This window comes from Micropterus salmoides, unplaced genomic scaffold, assembly GCF_014851395.1.
Source record: "Micropterus salmoides isolate LMB-PRFRI ecotype aquatic unplaced genomic scaffold, ASM1485139v1 Ms_hic_scaffold_17, whole genome shotgun sequence".
NCBI classification, from domain to species: Eukaryota; Metazoa; Chordata; class Actinopteri; order Centrarchiformes; family Centrarchidae; genus Micropterus; species Micropterus salmoides.
The window spans coordinates 30,100,326-30,116,781 of NW_024040817.1; the positions used below are offsets into that span (position 1 = coordinate 30,100,326).

Genomic DNA, 16,456 nt, shown 5'->3' on the forward strand with positions numbered 1-16,456 from the left:
CTCTATATGGTCCTGTTAAGTTTTGTAGTAGACTAAAAAAGCAATAGATTTTACCAAAAAGTTAAAACTCCCATCTGCTATTTATATACTAAAATATTGATACTTGGCGTCCGTGTATCGATACAGTATTGCCATGGCAAATATCAGGATACTATGCTGTATCGATTTTTCCCCCACCCCTAATCACCACCACAACACTAGACGGATTTATAGCACACAATCAGGCCACATCATGCTTTAATTATATTCCCCAGTCACTGTGTTTTTAAATTCATACAGTCTTTCATTTACTTAGCAATGATGGGAGAGACCTTATTTAATAACTACATTATGAGACTATTCCATGTGTTTGCTGTATTTATGTTGTTTCATTCACTGTGCTTCATGTTTGCTTCACAATTTACCGGCATTAGAAATTTGTAGGAGAAAACACAGAAGGACTCTGTCTCTGTACTTGTTTTGTCAGATGATGTTAGTGCTGCATTTGACACCACTGACCATCACATCCTATTACAGAGACAGGAACATTTAATTGGCATTAAGGGAACCACTCTAAGCTGGTTTAAGTCCTGTTTATCAGATCTATCTCAGCTTGATCCAATCATATTCACCTTATGGTTCATTTAGACAATATTATCTGGAAACACTCCAGAAACAATTATAGCTATGGCCATCCTGAGTCTTGGTTCTGCTCAAAATTTCCACCTCCAAAAAGGAACCTTTTCCTTGCCTGTGTCCCCAAGTGCTTGCTCATTGTGGGAATTGTTGGGTCTCTACAAAAAGGTCCAGACCTACTCTATGAAATGCCTCTTTGGCATGTAGTTACATTTTTGAATAGGCACATCAGTGTTTCCCACAGAATAACAGCGTAACTGAGTTTTCTAACATTAACTTAGCTCTCCTTATTAGCTAGACTCCTTACATGCTTGCTAATAACTTATTGAAGCTTAGTCTCCAACATTCACAGCGTGCAGCTGTGTTTATGAGGGAGAGGGAGAGAGAGACAGAGGGACGACCGAGAGGATGCGCTGCGCGAACATGCTACAGCGCTCTGCAATAAAATATAATTTTAAATAGGCCTAGTAAAAGAAAAATCGAAAATCAATCTGTGGCGGGTCAGCGTTGATATTGTTGCGGGTCGCCACAAATAAATGAAAGTATGGGAAACACTGCGCATGTCTGCAGCTTTGGAGACCACGCATTTAGCCAACCTAGGTATGGTGTAAGCCCTAACACAGAATGAAGCTTATAACTAAGCGGTAATAATACAAAAACAATGTCAAAAACCTGGATAATGTTAGAGTCACATAGGGCTGCAACTAGGGCTGTGTGATATGGCAAAATTCATATCCCAATATAGGTCATTTTTAACTATAGGGCTATAATTGTCCTAAATATTGTTTTGTTTTTTTATCTAAAATTTTTTTTAAAATTTGTCTATTAATATAAGATACACAGACTCACACACACATTTACTGTTTAATTTACTTTATATTTTAATATTTATAATATATATTTTTATTTTTATTTTTTTTATAGTGATTAATGAACTGTATAAAATGAATTGTTGTTTTGTAATTTATTTCTAGCTTTGGCAATATTGTTGTTTTACATTCATGCCAATAAAGCATGCATTATAGAAATTTGGGGGGGGGGGATTCAATGAAATATGGCATTTCCAACTGTAACTCAGGATATTTCTCTGCAATATAAAGTTGTGGTAAGTGAGAACTTAGAAGGGAGAAATCCATCACCATGACAAATACCATGATAGAGTACGACACAGCAAGTACCTGACTAACACATATCACGACTGCCACTGCTGGATACTGTTGTGTGGCTCGTCCAGTGCAATTTCTTCTGGCACTGGCACATGTGGAAGAAAGGTCCGGGGTGAAGTTAGGTTCAAGTTGGATATTAGTTTCACATTGGGACATTGGAAAGATGCCGAATTCCAACGTAAAGCTAATCTCATCGCAGTGCAAAGCGGCGTTCCCTCACCAAAAATCGTCATATCGCACAGCCCTAGCTGCAACTAATGATTATTTTCAGTGTCTGAATTAAAGGACAATTAAATTTTAAAATTGTGAAAAATCCCCAATACAGTTTCTCACAGTCCAAGATGATGTCTTCAAATGTCTTGTTTTGTCTGACTAACAAAAGCCCAACATCAGAGAAGCTGGAACCAGATAATGGGAATGTTTTTCATTGATAAATGCTTACAAGAATAAATTATCAAAATTCTAATAATGAAATAATAATAATAGTAATAATGGATTACATTTGTATAGTGCTTTATCTTAGACACCCAAAGCGTTTCAGAGTGAGGGGGGGGGCAACTACTCTCAACCACCACCAACGTGTAGCACCCACCAGGGTGATGCCAAAAAAATTTCTGTCGATCGGCTCTTTGTATACAAAGAGATTAACACTCAGTTGTCTCTATGTTCCATGAAAATTGCAAAACCTGGATACAAGTGTGCATGTAAATGAGAGTTACTAAGTCTGTAGATCATCAGCCCAATTGATTGATACATATACAACATATTTTGATGAATTCAATATTATTTGTGACAAACTTTATTATCCTATTATAAAAAATATCATATATTGGGGTATATACTATAAGGCACAATATGCTGTGTCAAACATCTTGTGAAATGTCACTATCCTGGTCAAAAACTACCACAACAATTTCAAATCAGAATCACAAACTGACTTTGTGGACTTACTATTGTTTGAAAAAAAACAGGATAATAGAGTTGATAAAAAAGCATTTGTACGAAATTGTTAAAGCCACTGCCAATTTTAACACCAAATCTTTTCACAGCTTAAGTCATGCAATGTCAAAGTGCTTGGTTCTTTGACCACAACCCCACATGTACATGCACTATTAGTTTTTATGATGCTGTTTTGTGTTAGCTTAATGAGCGTACTCAGCCAAAGACCCATTATTTCTGAGCACATGTGGGCAAAACTGATACTGACCAATCAACGCTATGAGAGAGTTTTACAGTGGAGAGCAAAAGAAAGAATGGATGACATGGGATGTAATGCTGGTTGGACTAAAGCAAGTCATTATCAATGTTTGGGTTGAATTTTTCCTTTCGGTGATCCTCACGCCTTCAACAAGATGTTAGCTCTGCATCACGTCAAGTAAAGTCAACTTCAATGTCATTCTTCCGCAACAGTTCAGTACAGCTGAATGAAATGTTGTTTCGTACGGACCAAGGTGCATAAACAATGTAAGATTAGGCAACAACAAATCACAACAAATCACCCAATACAAACAATCCAATACGCAGTAAACAGTAACAATACGGAGTGAGCAGAGAATAATGCAAATAGTCACTAGACAGATCGACAGTAGATAAAATGCAATAGACAGGAGGTAGAGATGTTTGACAAGAGCAGAAATCAAATTTGTCGCTGCACCTTTGTGCATTTTAATGCCCATCGTCCTATCTACAAAACGGCAGTGTACAAAGCCTTTAAATGTAAAATACCAATGAAATATCTCGGAAAGCAACAGTGAAGTCCTGACTGTCAGTGAAAGAAACCCCACACTACAGGATCCACTCTCACTACTGACAGAGGACATGTTGTGATTTAAAAAGTTAGAATTGTGTTACATTTCATACCATGATTGCTGATGTGGAATACATACAAGGCCGATTGTTTTAATGATTTAGAGACTCCTACAGTATCACCCAACTCTTGTATGCATGCCATGTGAGCAGTTGTTTCTGACAGCTGCAGAGTACAGTATGTGCAGCCAGCTGAACGTTACACCACCCGCCACAATTTGTCAAGAAGTCAGCCTCATAGTCACTATCACAGTTTTCCACAGCCAAGGAGCAGGATGCCGGGGAAATACTTTCTTGTTGACATACAGTTTGTGTAGGTCAAAATGGTCCAGAGAGTATCTGACAAATTATGTCAGCAGTAAACACAAAAGCATATTTTTATCCATGTTGCACTTATTAAACTCTGCACTCTAGTTTCAGAAGGGTCGAGAGGTCTATCTGTATGTCAGGGTTTCTGGTGTATGATTGAAGGCGACAGATCAACTGGCACAGGACAAACAACTAATACATATAAAGTTACAGATGTGACTCTCTGACTCGTGATGTTCTGAACCTTATATTTTAGGAGACTATTCTCTGGACTCATTCTGACTTATCATGACCCTAACACTTAAAGTTCTTGTTTAAGCATCTGTGAAGTTCATTTTGCTCCACCAGTCCCGGTGGGTGTAGCTGAAACAGCAGCAAGTCAATAAACAGTCCAGCAATGCATTGTTCAGGGGGAACAGAGGAATGTTTTTAAATGGTTACTTAGTAAATTCAGTAAAAGGTTCTCTCTGCTATCAGGGTTCAATTACATGATTTATGTTTGAGATTATTACCTACCCATATTCACTGTGTTTGTTACAGCAATTTCCAATACAAATGAATGTCCTACTTTAGTTTGAAATGCCAAATATAAATCGCTTAGAACAAATGAAACAGCCTTATTAACTATTAAGAGCTTAGTGTAAATACACGGGAGACCCTAAAAAATTTCAGGTTGTGGAAACTCTACACTCCAAACGCTACTGAACATACGTTATTTGTCACTGTTCGCATCCAACAAAAATTTGTTTGGCAGCTCCCAGTGACCAGCAGCATAAATAAAAAAATATAAGTAAGTAATTAAATAAATATAATTGTAAGTATTTAAAAAAAAAAAAAAAGGGAGGCACATGGATTGCAGGTGAGCAGTGAAGGTGCAAAATTTCTGTCGTCTAGAAAATACCGTGTCAACACATCAATATTTAACATCTTAAGACATTTGAAACCATTAAGGCTTCCATGCTTTTAGGTTGGCACAAACATACCCGCCCGTTTTTGGTGCAGGGTCTGCGTTTGGCTGGACGTATGCCTACGTTGTGGGTATGGGCCACGTACCCATCACGTGTCCGATTTAGTATTTGGGATAGTTCATTTGTGAGGGATGGATATACAACAGCTTCTTTCTAAACACAAATATTGTTTAAAACAGACTAAGCTAAAACTGTAAACTGTAAAAATGAGTAAACAAACAGTGTCAGAAGATAAAACACAAGTTTACACCACCAGCCTCGCAATCTACGTTGTTTTATTATGAATCGCTAGACGTGGATCCACCTCTTTGCTTTGGCTTTGAAGAGATGGATGTGGCTCAAAACACATCATTCGCAAAACTACGTCAAAAATCGGTTGCCCTTAAAGACCACGAACTAACCACCACACAGAATATCAAGAATTTGAAAAGCTTCGGGAATCTGCTATCCACGACAGACCTGAACCAGCCAAGGTACCAGCACAAAAACACACCCAGGTTCAAAACTGCTTCAATAATGACAGAATCAAAGCCAGTTTAAAAAAAGTCCTGTTGCCATTAATGTCATTAGTAACAATTAATATTCTAATAACAAGAGCGAGCTAGTACAATATTCGACTTTTTGAAGGATGCTAAATATTGTCAAATTATCGTTATCGACACGATTCAAGAAAGAAATCGAGATATAATGTTTTTTCAATATTGCACACCCCTAATCAACAGTCTGAACTGAACACAGAGAGAGGAAACCCATATTGATATCATTCAGTATAACTTACTGAGGATATCATTGTCTCTAATGTAGATTGCTGAAAAATGGCCATAAATGCTACTAGAGCTTAGAAACTGCTCCAGAGCTTGACTGAGAATCTATTCACCTGCAACTGTAAAAGGTACCAGGCCTTTATTTCAAGCAGGCTTGTAATATAGATAGGCCTTATATTTCTATTCCCTCTGTTTGATAAGTATATTGTTACTGTTTTTTACATATTATATTGCTCTTCATACAAACCCGACACTTCCAGTATCCATTTAAAATTAAAAGCCCTCTAGTGTTTCAGTGGACACAAGTCCTTTATTTCCTAACCAGGCATTTATTGTGAAACATCTGCAGGATTTTGTAGAATGTGACTTACATTAGCAGTGCCTGTGCATTGCTCTGATCGAGTTTTTATACAGGTATGCCAATTTATTCTGATAAAGAACTACATACAACCTTCATTTTCCAAACTGCGCTGATTTTACGAGATGTCATCTATGTCCCACTTTGTGGGTGCTGAGGCCCGCTTCTGGCTGTTGGCTGCGTTACATCTTAGAAGTTAACTGGCATTGTACATTAATAAAATATAATAATGATTGATCCAACTAGTATTGCTGGTGCAGACTAAGCGAGGGTAGCAACGTTTAATCGACTAATGCTTCGTGCAGACTACATGACTTTGAGCGTCGGCCGATAGCCGTGCCGTTCACGCTACACAACTTGCCGTCTTGTGACGGGAGTCTTGAAGTCGTTGTAGTGTTCGCACCACGTGACTGATCGGTGACAGGGGGTCACACACTACACGAGCTGACAGCAGTTCTGTCACCCGGCGCTGGTCTCCAAACCACGTTTTGTCAAGGAAACACGTGAAATGTGAAACGGGAAATGACGTGACCTACACACAAAACAGCTGAAAGATGGATTAGCACACGCAGGTAGCAGGGATTGTCTGAGTTACAAAGAGGGGAGTAAAAAGTGTTTTGTAGTGAAAAAGTAGCTGCCTGCTCTCATTGGCTGGATGAGGATGTCGAGTCGGCCTACTCTTCCAGATATTTGGCATGCTAGATATCTGGCAGACGTCGGCGATGTGTTAGAAATGTGTCGGGTAGCTGTTTTGACACATTGACACAGCCTGGCGGTCGGCGAGCGGCAAATCGGGCTAAAAATCGTGTAGTGTGAACTAGGCTTAATCGGCACATCCCTAGTTACTACAAAATACGGCTTGGCTGAGACATACTATATACATATATACACTGCAGGGAGTGAAATGCGACAATAGCAATTACAATGAATAATCCAGAACAATAAAGTGTTGAAAACACATAAAAACAAGATTATTTTGTTGACATGCACATTATATAACCAGGAGTTCATTCACCCTTCGTTTTTGACTAGCGGCTTTTATTGATTTTAAGAATTAAAATCACTGACTAGCATGATTTTAAACTAGGTGATGGGTATTACCAACATAATCAAAAAATGTTTTGTAATTTGAGATTGTGCTGTTAAATGTTAAATATGTCTGATCAGATATGTTGGCAGAGATGAAAGCTTGGGTTGTTTCAGTCCAGTCCAGTTCCAACTGGCAGTTACTGGGTGTAAATACTAATCTGTACATAAGAACAAGTTTTTGTGGTGCAAGCTGTTTTCAATTTTGTTATGGGTAAATCTCCACTTAAGTTATAAACTTAAGGCCAAGTTTGGACTTACAAACTGCTGGTGCAACAGGCTCCAATTGTGTGCAAGCAATCCTGGGGTAGTGGCAACAATGAAAGCTACCACAGACATTTCAATACAATCATTTAGTAGGACACGCTATCTGAAAACAAACTGTCATTGGTCAAACTTTGAGTAACTGCAGAGGATGTTGCAGAAGGAGATGGAGGTTAGCAAAAGCACTGAACAGAAGCTAACATGAAAAATCTGTAATCATAGTAGAATCCAAACGCAACAGTACGGCCATAAAACAATCTATTAAGGTCTATTACAAGTTATCAGGGAATGTGAGTTCACAGAGATAAGGTTTCAGATGCTCAAATAATATGTCCTCAGCGCTTAAACTGAGCTCAAAGTTTAGTTTTTAATTTAGACAAAAAAAAGTAGAGGTTTGTGTTTCTAATAAAAAGTCTGTTATGTGGGGTCGCCTGCATTTCAACTAAAACCCAATACATCTGAGTCACACTGACAGATGAATCACTAGATCTAGGCATAGCAAGGCGTGTCTGTGTGTGTGTGTGTGTGTGTGTGTGTGTGTGTGTGTGTGTGTGTGTATCGTCCATATGTGGCTAGGACATCAGGTACAACAAAGATAGCACAATGTTCAGACTTGCAGAAAGGTTGTTATTGAGCTACTCAAATCATTTCATATCATCACGTCATATCTACAGCACTGTTTCAAGCAATGCCTTGTGGCCAGGTTTATATACTGATTAATAAAGCAAACTGTTGGCATGAGGCAGCCAAGTCAACTAGACTGATAAAATTGTTTGTAGTATACGTATAGTATCTGTATTGGTGCCGGCACAGACCTTATTAAATGGGCTAAGTATTGATCAGACATGACAAATCCACATTAAATACCTTACCGAGGATCTGGAGACATAAAATCTGTGGAGTTCACCTTTAGAGCCCTGCCTTGCTGTTTACCTGTGTTTATCTGAGAGTAGTTTGCTTGATTCAGTGCACCAGTTGCCAACTGTAACCCTGCCTCAATGACCGAGTGAACTGCCTTTAAACTCAACCTGCTGTGTCCCGGTGTGAGCCTTAGGATCCCGTTACCTGTACCCTGTTACTGGAAGCCAATGTGATTTGATTTCACTAACAATAGCTCAACCTAAGACGTGCAAAATGCATGAGATGTTGATTACAGCCATTCGAAGCTTTTATCTGAGTGACGCCAGGAGTAGATTTCCCAACCGGCATCTCTCTCCTTAGAAGGCCCACTGAAAAATTGACTTAAGACTATTACCGATTGTTGCAACTGCAAGATTGATTAATATAATTGCCGTTGCTAGTACTGTTATTTCTTTTGCAAGTATTATTGCAATTACGTAATCATGAATTTAAAACTGTAGTAGTCCATGTTGACAGGGAAGTGGTAGGGGTTCATTGATGGACTACAGGGAGTTGATGTAAAACTGTGCAATATACACAGAGAAATGGACGTGATGTAAGCAGCAGAAACTATTAACAGCTGCATTATTTGGACAAGCTTTCATATTATGTACAGGGCTCTACAGTTCAAGTATAAACACTTGCATATGCCCCTAAAAACAGATTTGTGCAAAACCAGAAAAATTATTAATGAGCATAGTGTATGAGTCAAGACTACAACACGGCACGCCCCCCACCTCCGCTGCTCACTGAAAACATGGACAGACAAGCCATCGGGAGTGCTAAGAGAAATCCCGGTGAGCCGGTCTTCTGCGGGCAGCTTGAGCAGCCTGACAACGCATCTCTCTCACTGTTTTTGTATAACGGGCTAGCTAGCTCTTTAGCTAGGTGCCTTTTGCTGAAATATGTTCAACTTTTCATAAAGCACAAGTGTCACTTTTCGCGAACCGAACCATCACAACGTGGATGGTGCGGGACATTAAAAAAGGTTGATGTTCTACAGCAAAATTCATTGTTCTGCACGAGTGGTTATGATTATTGAGTTAGCACTTAGCATTAACATATTACAACAATGTAGACCATTTTTCTTGTACTAAGATTTAATGAAAAGAAAATAACCCACAAAAATGAAACTATATTATTATTATTACTATTATACTAGTGGTAAGCTATATAATATAGTATTATATGAGATCATAATGAATATAGTAACATCATATAGTTATACTGCCATGCTTGTTAAAACGTGACGATATACACAAACAATATATAAGCAACATTTCAAAATGCACCAGCATTGTTTTGAATTTTGTGACTTTCAGCCAAATAGACTATTTTCCCAATCATATATTTCGTCATATGACATTTCTTAAAAATTACACACATAAAGTGTGGCGTTGTGTGTGTGTAGGCGGTGCTGGTGTATCGTGTATCCGTCCCTAGTCCCACATTCCACAAATTGCAGTGCACCAATCACTGCAGAGTTTTCTCAGTGTGATGAGTGATCAGTGTTTCTAAAAGCTGTGTCCATGTTTTAAAAGCTGTTTTCAATGTGTCACATTGAAAAAAGAACCTATGTTTTCAAAAGCTTGCACTGGTGATTTCAGTGTTTTTATATTCATATTTTACATTCATCCATGCCAAGTGATCCAGGTCTTCACTTGCACAGTCATCATAATCACATCATAATTGCACACTAAGGCATAAACACACGCTCACACACTTGAGCCCTAAAACTGACAACAGGCAATAAAAGATATGAACAACTCTAATGAATTACACCGGACGCTAATAATCAGATGTACCAAAGAGGTGCAAGTTTCTTTTTTCAGTGCTCAATACAAGGCACAAGGCAGATTTATTTATCATTTTACAACACAGCGTTGTATAATGAGATGAAGTTGTAGTTCCCTTTATACTGCTCACAAACGCAAGCGTTGCTAATCACTACATGTAGCAACGTGCGCCAGTGTGCCAGAGGGCAGCAGGGTGAACAGGCTGTGGCTGGGTGGGTACTGTCCTTTAGTATCCTTTGGGCTCTGCAGGCACCTCACCGATATCACTGATGCTCGGTAGATGGGTACCAATGATCTTCTGAGCAGTTTTAATCACCCGCTGCAGAGCCCTCCGGTCCTGGGCCGTGCACATCCCATACCAGTTTGTGATGTTTCCAGTCAAGGTGCTTTCTATTGCTCCTCTGTAAAAGAACTTGGTACAGGAATTTAGCCTTCTTAAGTTTCCTTAAGAAATACTGCCATTTCTGAGCTTTCTATATCACGGTGGAGATGTGCCGACTGCATATAAAAGGGGTAAATAAAATGAATAAAAAACAATGAATAAAAAATAATAATAATAATTTTTGAAGTAAAGTGGTACATTTAACTGGTTATGATAAAGGAGAATAACTAGTTTTATATATCAATTGGGAATCAAAACGAAACACGATACTTAAGTCAATCGATTTTCTTAGCTATCTAGCGCTAATTAGAAGTGCTCAGACACCTCATACTGACTGTACTCGATAATTAATATTTCCTTTAATTATTTATTATAATTGCATTGTATGTGTTTAGTTACATGTTTAACTCAGCTGGTAAGCTTTTACTGCCTTTTACCAGTTTCAAGGCTCCATATCATACTGTGATTATTGAGGCTTTTCCATTGTAAGGTACATGTTTTTTGTTAAGCCACAATTCAGTAACTGACAGTATTTTAAATGTTACTACAATTTGGTGCTGTAGAATTCCTAAGAATATTGTACAAATGATTCCTCTACCAATTGAGAATCTCAGGTATGGAATTGAGCTGAGACGAAGCCTTGCTATAATAACCTTTAACACCCGACTAACCGCATTAACAAACCATGAAGCAATACATCATTTCATAGCTCTTACAACTGATTTATTCAAATTGATCTATGGTTAAGCTACTACAGAATCTCATTATGTTACGGCCAGATACCATTCATTTCGAAATGTAACAAGTTTCTCCAATAAGAACAATAAGGGAGCCTTGTACAACTACGAGTATGTTCGCCTGTACTTGCATGCAAACGCATCTCTTGCCAGCTTATGTAGCCAACAGCCTCATAAGCTCCAGGAGTAAGTGGAGCAGCACTTTAATACTGACTTTAGCTGTGCTGGTATCATGGGAGTGTTAACACCTTGGTTTTCAGGCTTAACATGTCGAATACTTCTCATTCTACTACTTAATTATATCCACCAGTGTGAGCTGCAAAAGTCAACAAAAAGCAAAAGCACTCGTGCATTATCTGAAAAAGTAAACACGATCAGGTGACAACCCCCTGAAGCACTGCACGTGATGAATCATCTGTCTTGTTCCATTTTTATGCCTGGTTCCATAATGTCCTTTACTCCATGTATCTTACTCACTTTAGTGATGCACTGTATTGCAACATGAGAAGTACATTTTCCAGCAGAGTGGAAATACATCTGTAACACAACTGCACATGGATTATTAAAAACAAACGTTGTTAACAAATCAAGTCTGTTGTTAAGATAGATCACTATGAAAAAAGCCCAACATGATGGATTATGTTCTTACACATTTAATTGTTATGTGGCAAGAAGTCATTAAAATCTTCATAAACAACTGTGGGTACTACTACTGATTATAAGAATAGTGGTTGCCAATTTCATAATGAAACATTTCTATGATAGCGCTATTGGAAATATACTGTACTGCCCGTTTTAGTAACGTATGGCTCAGGTACAAACTCTTTTAAACTTCTTGTATTTCTGTGGATAAATGTGGCTTGTGGCCTTACAGCAGAGCAGAGGAGCACTAAGACAGGGCTATGTATTTGAAAAAAGTGAAAATAGTCTTAAGGAGACAACTGCAGATCCCACGTCAAACCACAACAGGCACCCAGAAATCTCATGAGATTGTTCTTGAGACATACCTTGCATTCCTTTGTCTTTATTTACATGTGTGCTATTCCTACTTTGACATGAAAAGGGTACATAAAAATGGCTATGTGATATTTTAAAGGTTATAATTGAACAAACACTGATTATTCTTACTCTTGTGGTTTTTATTCAAACTTATTGTTAACAGCAATACAAATGTCTGTGGGAATTAACAGGGGAATGAATGCACTCAACCGGAGGCCCTAGATAACATATTCTTTGCCACAAAGTGACTCGCCAACTTGACTTGATCCCACTCTGAATCCTGAATATAAATATTCTAGACCCCCCTCCTATAGTATGTTGTACATTATTTGTGGAGATGTGCGAGTGGGCTGCACTGTTGCACACAAGATCCTGCTCTGCGAGTCGATGTTCACACAAGCTCCCACAGCACAGTAGCAAATAGGCAGACAACGACCTTAAATACCCTCAGCTGAGAACTGATGCTGCCTTCAGTAGCTCCTTGGAAACTCCCCATTTGAATGATGTAAATATGACTCGGCATGCACTTAAGTGCTTCTGGTTGTAAAATAAAAATGTCAGTATCATCGGTGTATCAAAAGTATATATTTTAAGTATTTATGCTATTCTTTTAATGAGTCAAGATAAATAAATAATGCACATGAATTAAAACTGTTAATGTCAAAATATCTCTTGGGAAAATATCCATATTCACTTAATTTAAATATAATTTCTACTTAATGAAACATTGGTATGATACTTAATTGACAGGTTATATTCTCACTACCTACAAATGGAGCTGGCGAATGGCTGAAATGATTTGTCTGCTGTGTTTTTCAAATAAATTTACAAATTATTAATATTTCTGGTCATTTGTCTTTTTTTTGGCACTGAGGAGGACAATATGCTTTTATGACTATCCTAGACATTACTTGTAACATCAACTGCTGTTTCAGTGTTCGTCTGGACACAGAAAACTCCCACGGTCACCTTGCTGTTGTATGCTTGTATTTTCTGACAGCCTTTGAAGGCATCCTATTATGCTCACATGGCAACATGTCACCTGTCATACGGTACACTGTGGGAAGGCAAAAAGGACTGTTTATAATTGTTTGCAAATAGACCTAGCTAACTTTCCACTCACAAACAAATCTTTCCGCGGGGATAATGCCACATATTTTGTCAAGCATTAGCAAACATCTTTACATGTACAATGTCAGTGATACATCGAACTGTAAAGTTGTAAAATCCAACCTCTAAGGAAAGGATTGCTTATTTTGCATGCCAGATGTTCATCGAGCGCTTCAATGAAGATTATGTTGCCAAAGCGAAAGCAAAGGTTACATCAGAGACAGTGAGCTGAAATCATTTCTGACATATTTTCAAGACCCCAAGTGAAAGTGAACCAGACCCCCCCCCGACAGGTGTTATCATAAGCTGGCATGATGCCCTCGACTATGAGGGACACGATAACTTAGGCCCATAAACCAACTCCCTCAAGTCTTCATAAAAGCTAGCCCGGGTACGTGCCTGTTCTCTTGGACCGACAAAACCTCGAGCCAAATATCTGTCAATTTAATGTGCTTTCGCTTCTTGTTGAAATTAACAACAAATTAAAAGAATGTATTTGTACGTTTCTGAATAATTACGAGATAGTGTTCAATTCGGCGTGTATACAATAAACCAGCAACTCAATAAAATGTAACTTTTTTGATCAATTCTCATTTTCCTCCCGCTATCTCGTTCCGACATAATACGCCGCCGTGGGCGTAAGGGAGCAGCGTTAACCAATTATAAAGTTTAAATATTTCTGTTATTAAGTATTGTTTTCTGGATAAACTGTACTCCGAATTGTTTTAGAGACTCTTATAATTCTGGAGAAGCCGAAGTCATTGTCATCCAGGAGTGAACCGTCTGCAGTTTACCAAGGCAGCTTTGAATTGCAGAAATTTTGAATGCAGTTCGGCAAACACTATTCCCTCCATAGGACATAAATAACTCATTGGTGGTCATGTTAAAAGCGTGAACATTAATATGAACATGACGCGAAGGAAGCGCAATGTACAGCCAGCTGCGGTAACGTTACTGTCAAGCACCCTGTCTAGCGACTGTTGTCAAAAACATGAAACATCGCCTACCGCATATGCAAGACGGAGCTCGTATCCAAGTATTATTTGGAGTCCCAGTGCCTGTGCATTCCTCCTCAACTGGAACCAGTGTCGATCTCCGTCGGCTCAACTGAACGGGACACAGCGCCAGGGTTTAACCTGAAATGACCCGAGCTAGTGCAAATCAGGCGAAGGCTATGCGTGTATCTGCGCGTGTACTGTCCCTGTGTGGAGTGAGTGTAGTATGGGCTAACACAGTGAATGCGGCTAAGAGAGTCTGTGCTCTGGACGCAAAAACTTCAACATGGAGCCGAGAACAAACCTTTGAAAAAGCGGCACACTAACGAAACAGGCAATTGTAGCGCTCCGAGTGATCGCTACGGGGAATCAGAGAGCCGATTCAGGAACGAGCAGGAACCGAACAAAATAAGCCTCGCCCTTACTACACACTCCCAAGTTGTTTTTTTCTCGATGGCGGTTGAGTGTTTTACAGTGGGCCTGGTACATGCCGACAGGGCAGGAAACATACTGCTCAACTTACTGTGTGTGTGTGTGTGTGTTTGTGCGCTCAAGGACAGCAGGCGAGGACTGATGAAATTATAATTATATAACACATGACAATACATTAATAGTGTCATTTATTTTGTAATGTATTCAAATTCACCTTCATTTACGTTTATATAATTTCATTTCCATTAGGCCTTTATAACCTTCTTTTTATTATTATATTTTGGAGTGGGTTGTGCACATGTGCTCAACAAATCCTAACCTACATAAAAGCATTTCATGTAGGTCACCAAACTATCAGTCTAGAGCCCAGCCAGCATTTGTGTGTGGGCCCCAAATGGGTTAAAAACAGGCTGAAATGTGGGTCCCAACCAAGTTTGTGTGCTTCATGTTGTTACTGGGTTGCAATTGAGGCCCATTTGGGTTATTTATACCTTTTACAGCCTAGGTGGGTGACACCCATGAACCTAGACCACATGTGAGCTTATATCTATACCCATTTGGGCCACACCTTCAGCCCTATGAAATCAAGACTGAAGCCCATCCGGGCAAACACACGTGGTGCCACCGTGGAACCTGTGTACAAACAGACTGTCTGGTACAAATCCAATTGAAACCCACCTGTAGCAGCCTAGGTGGGTGGCACATGTGCTACAAGTGGGCTTCTGGGTTTGTCCCTGCGTGCCATAGCCCCATCGAGATACCAATAAACACACTTGAGGCAACACATGCAATAACTACTACAAAGCTGAAAAGGGGCGGGCGGTACACCATGACAGGTCACCAGTCAATCACCATGCTGGCACATAAAGACAGACCACCATTCACACTCACATTGCTGAAAATACAATACCACACAATTGTTTTTAATAGCTAAAATTTCTTACAACATTCAAGTAAGACATTTGCAGAGCCAGACACTGAATAAATCACATTGTTTCAAATACAGGCCTGCCACTTTCATTTTGAAAATGGCACATGTCAAAAAACATCACAATTGTTTATCTCAGTGCCAAATGCATCTAAGAAGAAGAAGAAGAAGAAGATATACTTTATTAATCCCGCAAGGGGGAATTCAATGCCTAAAAGGAAAGTTTTTCAGGAACATAAATATGAAAAAAAAAATACAAATAAAGTACTGTTTATGTTTCCCAGCCACACGGAAACAATGGAAAATTATTTCTCCTTTTTTGTCACAGAACAAGAAAACTGACAACAGACACTAGTTACCCTGGAGCTGGGGCGTAAACACAATACACTCAGGGAGTGTAGGAGGGAGGGAGTTGTGGGGCAGTTGCGTTGTACAGCGCCAGAAACTGAAAAGAACAGAAAGTTGTGAACACTTGTCATAATTCGGGAGAAATGTAACCTGTGAGAGGACAATAAAAATCGGGAGTCTCCCGTGAGCTAACTGGAGCTATGTTGTTTACTTCTGTAGCCTGCAACAGCGTGTGCCGTCATGTTATTCTTCTGCGTATGCAGGTCACTTTCAGGCCGCGGACAGTTCACACTGGAGTCTGATATGGGCCACATTTAAACTATAATGTGAACTGTCAAACAAAAAAAATCAGATCTGGGGAAAAAAAATTGGAATTGAGCATTAAGGCCTGCAGTCTGAACGTAGCCAAACAGTTTAACATTTAACTAACAGTTAAACTTATGCGTATGCATTTAACAAGTTACACCATCTCCTGGCATTATAAAGTAATGTT

The 16,456-nt window shown here is 39.1% G+C and overlaps 1 protein-coding gene across 2 annotated transcripts in view; it reads right to left on the minus strand.

Moving 5' to 3' along the window:
* The window catches only part of thrb (thyroid hormone receptor beta), a 96,814-nt gene extending 82,103 nt beyond the window's left edge, over nucleotides 1-14,711 (minus strand). Inside the window, exon 1 of one of the 2 annotated variants that reach the window (XM_038724299.1) lies at nucleotides 14,268-14,711. The gene's annotated coding sequence lies outside the window, so the exon portion shown is untranslated. The remainder of the gene's footprint in view (nucleotides 1-14,267) is intronic. The other variant, XM_038724300.1, reaches the window with a different exon arrangement.
* Between the last annotated feature and the right edge of the window lie 1,745 nt (nucleotides 14,712-16,456).